At 43.9% G+C, this 12111-nt stretch overlaps 1 protein-coding gene across 1 annotated transcript in view; it reads right to left on the bottom strand.

The window, feature by feature from the left end:
* LPGAT1 (lysophosphatidylglycerol acyltransferase 1) overlaps nucleotides 1-7486 on the bottom strand; it is an 89584-nt gene extending 82098 nt beyond the window's left edge. The window contains exon 1 of the mRNA XM_081120278.1: nucleotides 7437-7486. The gene's annotated coding sequence lies outside the window, so the exon portion shown is untranslated. The remainder of the gene's footprint in view (nucleotides 1-7436) is intronic.
* Between the last annotated feature and the right edge of the window lie 4625 nt (nucleotides 7487-12111).

The following is a 12111-nucleotide window of genomic DNA, read 5'->3' as shown; positions in this document are numbered from 1 at the left end:
TCACTTCCAAGACTAAGTCACTAAAGATATTGTGGCTTCCATCCTGGTCACTCTCTCGGGTCGCCTTCTCTAGGGAAGCCAGGTACCACATGAGGAGAGGTCTGTGTGGCCTGTGAGTTTAGCTGCGTGAGAAATGGATCTCCCAGCCCCAGTCAAGCCTTAAAATGACAGCAGCCCCTTCAACCTCCCAACCACAGCCTCATGAGGGACCCTGAGCAGAATCATCCTGTTAAGCTGCTCTAGAATTCCTGACCAGAGGAAAGTGAGATAATACATTGTTGTTTTAAGCCACTAAATTTTGCGGCAATTTGTTAAGCAGCAATAGATAACTATTACACCTTCCAATGGGTTTCACACAGCTGTTTGAGGTCAGTATAATTCAGTGGCTCTTGGCATGGAAGGGCCTAGCAAATAAAGATCATTGGGTAAGACCAATCTCTGTATTTTACAGGCAGGAAAATGAGGCCTGATCTGCATAGGGCTAAAGAGCTTTGCTTTATTTGTTTAATTGCGCATAGGAGTATACAAATTTATGCAAAGCACTGGGAAGGAAACCATTATTCAGCTTCTGAGCAGCAGCTCTTTGCCTTGCCTGAAGACGGAGAATTTCAAAGGGCATAACTGAGCAGAATTATAAAGTGGGAAAGGAGACATGTTGCTATTTGGGGAGTAAGTCCATGGAAAATCCTGGTAGCATCTCAAACAGAAAGATAAATTGCAGAACTGGTGAAAATACCATTGGCCTTGCCAGAGAGTGGGGTGTCACTTTCTCATCCACTCTGACCCCAGAAAGGTGGCTCTAGGTTCACCAGTCCTGACAGCCATGCTTCAAAAATGGGGGAAGAACCGGGCTTTGTAGGAACAAAAAATTTTGAGAGTGAGAGGCACTGTCTTAGCAAAGTGCCATCTAGACTCAGAATTCTGGGGTCACCTTGGATGGGTTTGTTCCAGGACCAAACAGGGATTGCTCAGCCGGGTAAGCCAGTGCGTGAGCGGGGCAGCCAGTGTCGCCTTGGGGAGCTCTCTCCCAGTGCTATCAGGGGCTTCCCGAGCCTGAGGAGGCCGGGAAATACTGGGGAAGGAGATGACTGCAGATACCTTATCTCCTCTCGCTGCTCCATTGTCCTTCCCAGCAGCTGGGAATGTGTGATTCCATCCCTTTAGCTCTTCTCCTGGGGTGGGGGTTGGAGGGCTTGCCCTTGCCCAGGGAGGGAAGCCTGCATCCAATGACATTCGCTAGATTGTACAAAGGCACATCTCCCTTGCCTCAATTTGGGACATCTCTGAAGGGCCATCTCAGCTTCAGAGCTCCCTGGAGATCTGCTGAGGCTTCTGTTGCATTACAGTTCAGCTCCCACCTCTGCCCAATCCTCGTTTACTCAGTCCCGTACAGGTGTTGTTCTTGAGAAAGACCCCAAAAAACTTCTTGCTCCCAAATCTCTACCCGGGGAACCTGGCCCACAACACCCCCATAAGACTGGAAGCTTCTTGAGGACTAGCTGTCACACTCTTTGTATCTACCTACCCCTCTCATCCTGTTCCGTTGCCCTCGTACTCAGCATAGGGCTGAACAGAGTAAACTCTCAACAGATTTCTGGATGGGAAACCGATGATGACTTGGACAAAGACTAGTCTCCCTTTTCCTTTATGTCCAAAGTAAACACTGAATCGCCTCTTGTCTCTAATACGCAAAGTATTTACAGAGAATACAAAATATACAGTCTAGGGAATTACTTGTGTATAGTGTTTCCTGGGGAAATTCCTTTTTCAAACCCTGGAGAATGTTTATTTTTAAAATAGGAAGTGTAGCCCACGATCACTTTAATCCCTCTGCTTCCAGCGAGGGGGTCTCAAGGGAGGCAAGAGAGGCTTCATATAAACCGGTTTTGTCTTAGTCACCTGGTAAAATTTTCACTGTTGAAGGAGGAAGTCAACAACTCATGCCAATGACTCTGCAGGCGAATTCTAGAAAGACCTGCTTAACTAAAAATCTTCTCTGGTTTAGCTCAATGGTCATTTTGGCTAAGTGATTTTCAGTGAACATTTCCAGCAAGAGGTTGTGAGGTTTCGGTACCAGGTCCCCAGGTGGGTTGGCATTTTACTCCTCTGACTCCTGCTCTGCTCGATTAGCCTTGTGGTCCTCTGCCCTTCCTAACCCCCCGGAGAAGGCCAGAGTACCCTTGTTTGAATTGGATTACAGACTGCAAGCATACCTGAGACATTTCGGATTTGGTTCCAGATCACCACAATAAAGTGAGTCACAAGAATTTTTTGGTTTTCCAGTGCATATAAGTTATATTTATACTATATTGTGGTCTATTAAGTGTGCAGTAGCATCGTGTCTTAAAAAATGTACATACCTTCATTACAAAATACTTTATTGCTAAAAATGCTAACCATAATCTGAGCCTTCAGCAAGTCCTAATCTTTTTGCTGGTGGAGGTTCTTACCTTCAATATGTAAAAAAAAATTTTTTTAAATCACTATCGGCAAAATGCAATAAAGCAAAGCAGGGTAAAATGAGGTCTGTCTGTATGCAGATCCAGGAGGTTAAGCTTCTTTGTTGGACAGGTTGTTAATATTTCTTTTTGTATCCCTAGGATTTAGCACAGGGTCTGGTTCAAAAATGTGTGACTGAATGAACATCCACAAAAGGATGACTGTTGCTCCCTGGGAAAGAGAAACCCCAAAGGGGGTTAGTCTGGCAAATGGGATACCTTCCCTCTTTCTTTGCAGACAAGAAGCTTCAGCCTAAGGTCCTTAATTCTCCACTCAGGGAACAATGCCCTTTACAGATTTTCTTCATTGTACTTTCCCCTCTTTAAATGCTTCCTGGGGGCAGAGAATTCTTACCCTAAATCACTGTATTATGTTTGAGCCCCACTTTGGCACTACTTGTTGGTCACACAGGGCTCTCCCATTCCCAAGTGGGCCCTGCCTCCACCTCTGGGGTTTAGTTCCCATCGAAAACCTCCCAGGAAAGTCTGATATCTTCACCAAAGTCCGATAATCTTAGCCAGGCTCAGCGACAAAGGCCCCTCAGTTCTCCCTTTTCTAACTGAAGTTTCTAGGTTGACAACCCCCATTGCCTATTTAGCCCCAAGGGAACTCATTCTGTATTCAGTTATGTTAATATATTAATTCAGGTGAGATTTCTGTTTTGTATATCCAGGAGCCTTTTGTTGAATATCTCTGCTCTGATTTATTGATTTTAATTTTATTTCTTTTATTTCAAATCCATGAGGCCCTCCTCACAGTTTGCCTCACTGTCCACTTGTTTCCTTTGGGGCCCCCAAAACAACATGTGAGAGTGGCCTTCCTTTTTGAGTCTCAGTACTGTTGATTGTTCATGGGCACAGTCTAGACTACAAGGTCAGCACTCCCCTAGTGAACCACTTCTTTTTTTCTTCCAAATTTTATTTTCCCAGCTTTATTGAGATGTAATTGAGATGTAACATTCTGTAAATAAAGTACACAATGTGAAGATTTGATACGGTAAATACTGCGAAACTATTACCACAGTAAGATCAGTTAACATACCACCATCTCACTTAATTACCATTCTGTTGTTAACTTCCAAGTACATAATACAGTTTTATTAACTATAGTCACCATGCTAAACATTAGATTTGTAGAATTCACTCACCTTATAACCGTAAGCTTGTACCCTTTGACCACCTCTCCCCATTTCCCCCACCTCCACACCCTCAGTCCCTGGCAATTACCATTTTATTCTTTGTTTCTACCAGTTTTTTTGATTGCACATATAAGTGAGAACATAATATCATTTGTCTTTCTCTTTCTGACTTATTTCACTCAGCATAATGCCCACATGTTCATCCATGATATCATACATGGAAGGATTTCCCTCCTCATAATGGCTTAATAATATTTCATTGTGTATGTACACCATATATCTTTGTATCCATTAATCCACAGATGAGCACTTAGGTTGTTTCCATATCTTGGCTAATGTGAATAATGCTGCAGTAAACATGGCACTACAGATGCCTCTCCAGATCTATACCCAGAAGTGGGACTGCTGGACCAGATAGTAGTTCTGTTTGCAATTTTTTAAAGAACTGCCATATACTGTTTTCCATAGTGCCTGTGCCAGTTTACATTCCCATCCGCAGTGCACAAGGGTTCTCTTTTCTTCACTTCCCCACTAGCACCCCACTAGCACTCTCATTTTAGTGAGCTACTTCTGATCCACCTTCTCCCCGTGCCCTTCCTTGCTCCCCAGTTCCTGGCTCACTCAGCAATCGAGTACGCAGTGCCCACCAAGGGGCAGCTCAGAGCCACCGCCTTGGGATACAGGATACGCCCATCGCGGTGGTCCCCACCTTCGAGGACCCACAGTGAGGGAGGCCTGGAAGTGTGCTGTGGTCAGTGCGGTGATGGAAACGCCCATCCGAGAGAATGCGGGAGGAGCTCCAAGCTCGGGGAGAGGAAAGTGACCTGGGGAGGTTTCCCAAGAGAGAAGATCGAGGCCTGTGGGTCTTAAAGAATCAGTAGGCAATAGCCTGATGAAGATGAGAGGATACAAATATGCATTTATGATTCATCCAACGAGTGTTTTGAGGATTTGCTAGGTGCCAGGCAAAGTTCTGGGTGCTGGGAAGACAGCAATGAACAAAAAAGGAAGTTCCCCCTCCTGAAGCTTTGTTCTGGTGGGAAGTAAAATGTACAGTACATTAGAAGGTGATAGTGCTATGTAGGGAAAGTAAATCAAGGAAGGTGACTCCGTGTGCATGTGTGGAAGGGGCTGATTTTTATTTATTTATTTATTTATTTATTTATTTATTTATTTATTTATTTATATCTTTATTGATTTCAGAGAGAGGAAGGGAGAGGGAGAGAGAGAGACAGAAACATCAATGATGAGAGAGTCATTGATCGAGCCCACAACCCAGGCATGTGCCCTGACTGGGAATTGAACCCTGATCGCCTGGATCCTAGGTTGACGTTCAACCTCTGAGCCATGCCTGGTGGGGCGAAGGGGCTGATTTTTAAAGTACAGTGGTTTTAAATATGGTAGCCAGGGGCTGCTGCAATATTAATACCAATCCCTTTTATCACCATTGTAGCTTTAACTATTAGCAAAGGGCCTTTCCATCTAGTTCATTTAATTCCTAAAACTGCCCTGTGAGGAAGTAGGAAAAATTAGCCTCATGGGCTCTGTTGCTCTCTGTATTAGTTTGCTAGTAAAAAGTGCCACTGAGTGGCTTAAAGAAAAGAAATATATTGTCTCATAGATCTGGAAGCTGGAAGTCCCAGATCAAGCTTTCGGGAGGGCTGGCTGGCTCCTCTTGAGGGCTGTGTGGGAAGCATCTGTTTCAAACCTTCCTCCTTGGCTTGTAGGTGGCCATCTCCGCCCAATGTCTCCTCACATGTCTTTCCTCTATGTGTCTGTCTCTGTGTCCAAATTTCCTCGTCTTATGACATCAGTCATATTGGATTAGGGCCCATCCTGATGGCATCGTTTTCACCTGATTACCTCTTTAAAGCCCCTGTCTCCAAACAAGGTCACATTCTGGGGGTTAGCACTCCCACTTATGAATTGGGCCAGGTGGGGAATTGGAGGGTCACAGTTCAACCCATAACACTCTCCCAGTCACTGAACTTTAGGTTTCACAACCTAAGACACATGTAAGCTGGCACCGGCTGACTCAGTGAGGCTGGAAACTCCAGAGAGCCTATGTTACCCATGAGTCACTCCCAGCTCATAATCCCACCTACCCAGGATAGTTCATCCAGGAGGGAAGGAGCTTTACATGAAGGCCTGACTCACTGAAAAGTCAAATCTTTTGTGTGTGTGTGTGTGTGTGTGTGTGTGTGTGTGTGTGTGTGTGTGTTTAAAGAACCCAGAATATTACCTCTAAGTAACCCAAGTCTTGTAGTTTAGTTTTAATAATAATAAAGGCCTGGGCCAACTATTAAAGCAATAACCGAGAAAGTGAATGGCAAGGACAAGGGGGCAAGGATAAATTAGGAAGAAAATGAACCCCCAAAGAAGGAAGGAGAGTGCTGAGGAAAGAAGAGAGAAAAAAGAGGTCAGAGAGCTGCGAACCCAGTCACCTCAGCAATTTCTCCTTCCGGCTAGATTCAAGTAACACATGCAAATGTGTTCTGAAAGGTTAAAAGTGTTACACAATTGTAAAGTGTTATTTTCCAAGGTAGAAGTCATAGTACCTCTTGGAGACGGGTACTGCAGGGTTTTCTGGCAGGCCACTGCTTAGTCTTTCTCTCAGTTAATTTTCTAGCCACAAATAAAATGTCATAACTCTTCTGTGAGTCAACAACATCCATCTTCATTGCTTTGAGGAGGTTGCTTTTTTTAATTAGCGAGTGTGAAACATTTCCAAGTCACGTGGACCTCCATGCTAACCTAACTGGGAGTGTCGGGTTGGAATGCTCTGCTTTCTCCTGAGGCCCAGGCGCACTCTGACTGTAGAAGGCAAAGAGTTGGAACACATGGCCCTGGCTCTCAGTTCTCATATCTCACTCCTGCCTTAGTCTAAGACCTCTACAAAGAACAATTCGGCTGTGTTCCAGAGCCTTCCAACCAATGATTCTCACAAGCTACCCAGTCCCACCTGACAGGCCTCAAACTGACCCAAGAAAGCAAGTCTTCCTTTCAGTCATTTGAGACAAATTATTTACAAATCTATATACTCCCATTTTAATGTACATCTAAGACTTACTAATAGCTTGCTAAGTGAATTATTAAAGGGTAATCTAATTTGGAATTCATAAACAAAAATCGATGAGCTACCAAATTTTACTAAGAATTCTAGTTTAATATTCCACTAAGAAGCCTGGCTTCCAGGGAAGATTCTGATGGAGCCTTGCCCACACATTGACATCCTCTGGACTGAAACCCAGTCATTGGTCTACCGTTAGTATGGCCACATATGGGTCGAGGTCTTCGATTGCTGACATTCTTGTTTTTAATCATAACTTACTATTAATTTACCCTCATCATCAACAAGTTAGTTGTGATTTGTTTGGTTAACCTTAAGGCGACCAGTGTTGCATATTTGCTTAACTGTATTTTTTGGCCTTTAATTTTCCAGTAATTATACCTAAAGACAATTACGCATTGCAATTTGAATGTGAATCAAATTGCAATGCATAATATGCCCTAATTGCTAAAACACATGTACACTTAATGCTCCAAAATATACTTTACAATGGCCCCTTAAGAGTATCCCTGAGTTATTTTTCCACTGGTACATGAGAAAGGGTGGGGTTGGTTCGCTGTGTTCTCCTTTGCTCAGCTTAAAGTGGACTCAAGCAGGAAAAAGAAAAGTTTGAAAACCACTATTGAATAAACAACTGAATATACTGCCCATTTTGCAAATAGCTTGTAAATGGCACTTGCAAAGTTGTTTCCCTTGGTAGATGCCTGGAAAATAATTATCCATACTTACCTTTTTCCAGCCTCCACTCAGCTACAGGCTCACGGTGGTTGTAGCAGGAACTAATGGAGTCCAGGGATCAGGCAGCCGAGCGCTTATCCGGACTGGGAGTGGGGAGGGGTTCTTCGGGGCAAAGGTTTCATGGCAACTGTAAATACGAGTGTGAGAGTCACAAACAATGCTACGCTCTCCTGGCAATCAGTTTCTGTTCAGGATTGTGAGAACTGCTGGTTTGCACATCAGTGAGTAGCCGGTACCCAGGAAAGCCCAGACTTTGGGAGGCTGGCCCCTTTAGGGTTTCCTTGGGCATCCAAGAATTCAGGAATCCTACAAAGCTGGGTCTGAGCTGACTTGAGGCACAACTATTGTCAAATACTCCCTCCTCTGTGGATCCCACTGAATTTTATTTGTACCTCTGTTATAGCATTATGTCCTGTCTTGCTTTGTTTATAGTGGTTTATAAAGGTCTAATTTCCTCTAAGACTTTGTTCCTTGAGGTCAGGACCAGGTTTCACCCATGGTTAGGAGGCAGCTTGGCAGAGTGCCAGCAGGAGAGCTGGGGGATCAGAGAGAACGGGAGTGAACCTTGGCTCACCAGTGATTGACTAAATAAATGATTTCTGGACAAGTTAATTCTCTGAGCCTTGACTACTTTGTAAGATTGCTGTGACAATGAAAGGAGTCTATGAGAACTCTCTTTGTTCTAAGTATTGAAAACAGAGTTCAAGCTTATACCCCCACCAAAAAAAAATATTGGTACACAGAAGTATTATTGGTTTACATTATAACTTAATCTAGACACTAAAATAGTTTCAGATCTCTTTCTGTCTCTCTCTCATAGATAGATGATGGATGGAGAGGTTGACAGGTAGGTAGATACATAGATACATACATAGATACATAGATAGATGGAGATACAGAGATAATATCTCAATTTCTCTCTCTACACACACACACACACACACACACACACACACACACACCCCAACTCTGCTTCTTTCTGTGGTTACCCTCATCTTCTATTATAAATGAGCTTCCTCCATAGAAATGGTGGCAATGCTTGTAAATAGTTTTATTTAATTTCTGCTTAGTAACCCAGAGGGAAAAAGGACCTCTTTTTCCCTGTGTCAGTATATACAAGCCCAAGGAAGTCTCTGATTGGTCAGGTCTGAGTTGCGTGTTCACTCTTGGGTTTTGTGATTGATAGTCCCACCAGAATTTTCTGGTGGAGTGGGGAGAGGAGACGAGAGGGTATTTGTAAATGCTGTTACCAAAATAAGAATTTGGGGTAGGGGAGAGCTGCACCTGAGAAGACAAAATAGCAACTGTCCATTTCAATCGATGGAATGCCATATGTAAGGCGACAGTGCCTGGTACCAAAATAGATATTAAACTGAGCCACTCAGTTCTTTCTTTTGGCAGCTCCCAGTGCCTCCCACCTCCTTCCTTAAATATCCTTGTTCCAGCCACACCCAAAGTCACTTCGGAGACTGCCCAGGAACTGCAGACAAAGGGGGCTGAAAGGGACCCTGTCTTGCTTGACTCCCTTCAGGAGCAGGAGAGGAAATATGCTCTTGTTCTGGAATAGAAGGTTCACAGGAAAATAAAAAAGCTGTCATAGAAAGGAAAGCGAGCAACGAGAGGCCATTAATAAGGCCTATTATCTCAGTGCCTGAGAAATTATGAGCTGGGGCACAGCAAGTCCCATTACAATTAGTGGCAGGGTTCAGAGAGGTGCCAATAGACTGACAGGCAGGGTTTCTTGTCTCCTTCCCCTCCCCGCCTCCTCCTGCTTTTTGTCTTCTCTTCTGTTTCCACAGTTATTAGAGAATTCAGGCACTGCTCCTTCCCTCGCCACAGGCTCGCCGCAGGGAGCGCTCCAGTCAAGAGCAGAGGTGCTCAAGCAAAAAGCGGAGAGTGATTGAGCTTAGGCCTGGGGGTGGAGGGCATACTAGGTTTCATTCCAGTAACCTCTCCATGAGGCTTTTCTTTTCTCATTGTTTATTAAGATCACTTTGCACGGTTTCAGCTTGCACAGCCATTGTTACCACGGGCAGCAGAGAAGACACCTGTGGAGGAGGGTTGTTGATAGACCCGGGCTCCTGAGCACGTGACATGTGTGGCCCTGGCAATGGATTCAGTGCCAGTAGGAACCATTTCCCCCAGAACTGGAGGAAATCAATGCCTGCACAAGGATTTGTGCCGGGTCCTTGATTGTTTTATCCATTGACAGCATATTCCAATAAGACTGGAGGTGGAGGGAGAAGGAAGTAGTATGTGGTCTCCTGAGTTCTTGGCCGTTGATGGGAGTTTGAGGACTTCCTTCTGGGTAGTTGTGATGTTCAGGAAAGAGAATGGATGTGGAGTCAAGAGATCTGAATTTAAAGCCTCACTCAACTAATTCTCTCACTATGTGACCTTGGACAAGTCACTGAGCTTCTCTGTGCTTTGATTTCCTCAACTGAAAAAAACAAAGACAGTAATACTTCACAGGGTTGTTGACAGGATAAAAAGAGCAAATCCTGGTAATGTGTCAATCCACTTCTCTGGGCCTCCTCTCCCGCAGGAAGCTGTAGAGTGTAACTGTTAAGAACACAGACTCTGGCCCGGCCCGGGCGTGGCTCAGTTGTTGAGCATGGACCTAGGATCCGGGAGATCGCAGTTCAATTCCTGGTCAGGGCACATGCCCGGGTTATGGGCTCTATCCCCAGGGTGGGGCGTGCAGGAGGCAGCCAGTCAATGACGACCCTTTCATCATTGATGGTTCTCTCTCTCCCTCTCCCTCTCCCTTCCTCTCTCTGAAATCATAAAGACATAGAAAAGAAAGAAAGAAAGAAAAAAGAACTCAGACTCTGGAGTTGGATAGAACCCGGTGCAAGCCCCCATTGTGAATTATGACAAGTATGCATGAAATAGTGAGATGTCTGGGGTTTGCATCAAAATAATGCAGGGAAAAAATAATGCAGTGGGGGTGTCGCAGAAACCAGACTGGCCATGCTCGAGGACTTCCTATCTTGACATTTTCAACACTGAATAGTTGTTTTATACTAATCCCCATTCAGCCACTTTCCCATGAAAGTTATTTAACCTTTCTATGTCTTCGTTTCCTCATTTGTCAAGTAAGAATAATTACAGCACTCACTTCGCTAGGTTATTGTGACAATTTAACAAGTTAATGCCTGTCAAGTGCTCAGAGTGAGAGAAGGAAATAAAACAGTGAGTGTTGGTGGCTATTGTATTTACAGAGCTGGAACAGAGGGACTTAGAAGACACCGAGAGGTCACAGAGTATCAGTGCATTATAATAATCACACGGCTACGGTCAGACGCCTCCTATTTTCATATTCCTTGAAATTCTGCCTTGAGAACTATGCGGAATGAATTCAGCCCAACTTCTTCTCGAGGAGCCTCCACTTCTGGATAAAGACACGCTGATGCAGATCTGTGGTTCTCAGCTTTTGTCATTGTTACCCCCCAACCCCCTCACAAGGGCCTCTTTAGACCTCTTTTCCCTAACCAACCCCACAATGAAATTTTAGTACCATATAGATATACTGTGTATCGGTTCATGTACTGTATGTATATTTGTTTTACACATAAAAGGAATATTTTGCCTTCCTGCTGTTGAGAATGTGTGACGTAGATGAAAATGTAAGACATGTTGACCGCCTATTATATGTGCTTATGACCAACCCCTACTCATCTCCCCACCACTACCCTGCCCTACCCCCCACCCCCAACCCACTGCTTTCTCCTTTCTCAGAGGACCCTAATCTTTTTTGGCTAACCCACGACCTTCCTCGTGGTCACGTACTTCATAAAGCCAATTAAGTAAGCCCAGTCTCTTTGCTAATGACTCTACTAGCGATTGGATAGGAATGCGTATGTGGTACCATTCTGGGCAATGCGATGTGAGAGATCTGCCAGGGGGCCTTGCAGAAATGTTTCTTCACTAATAAAAAAGAAGACATGGTCTAACTTTTCCTCCTGAATGTTGTCAGGCCTATGACAGTTATCTTTTGTTCCTCAGACGAGTTACCTTAAGGACTTAACTGCCCTGCTAAAGATACAGGATGGATGGAAATAACCAAGGTGACATGGAGTTGCTGAATTAATCTATCTTAGAGCTGCCCTGCCTTGGGACGTCCTGTTATATGAGGTAATACTTTTCCTTATTGCTTTGACTTGCCAAGTCACTATAGCTCCTCGTAGTCAAAAGGATCCTGGGTGATGAGGGGGGAAGAAAAAGAGCTATGGGCAACAAAGTAATTTTGAACAAATAGTCAAGGTATACACATAAATCGAGGATCACTGCATTGTGGAGATAACGGCTGGAAACACAGTCTCCCACTGAATAACCTCATCCATGTTCATAGCTCCAGCACTCAGACTGGAGTATCTGCATACGAATCCCACTCATCAATGATCAGGTGGATGGTGTCAGTAAGTTATTTTTTTGAGTGTCAGTTTCCTTTTTAGTAAAATTGAGATAAGACTATCTGTATTGGATTGTGAGATCAGAAGAAATAATACCAATGAAGGGCTTAGAACAAGTCTGGCATATATATTATATTTAACATACATAAACAGTATATAATAAAATAAAAATTATATATAAGTATATATACTTTAAATAAAAGGTAGGTCTTATTATCATTGTTTCTCTTAGAATTATGGCTTCCAACACA

Source organism: Miniopterus schreibersii, assembly GCF_964146895.1.
Source record: "Miniopterus schreibersii genome assembly, chromosome: 19".
NCBI classification, from domain to species: Eukaryota; Metazoa; Chordata; class Mammalia; order Chiroptera; family Miniopteridae; genus Miniopterus; species Miniopterus schreibersii.
This window is presented reverse-complemented; position numbering and strand designations above follow the sequence as displayed.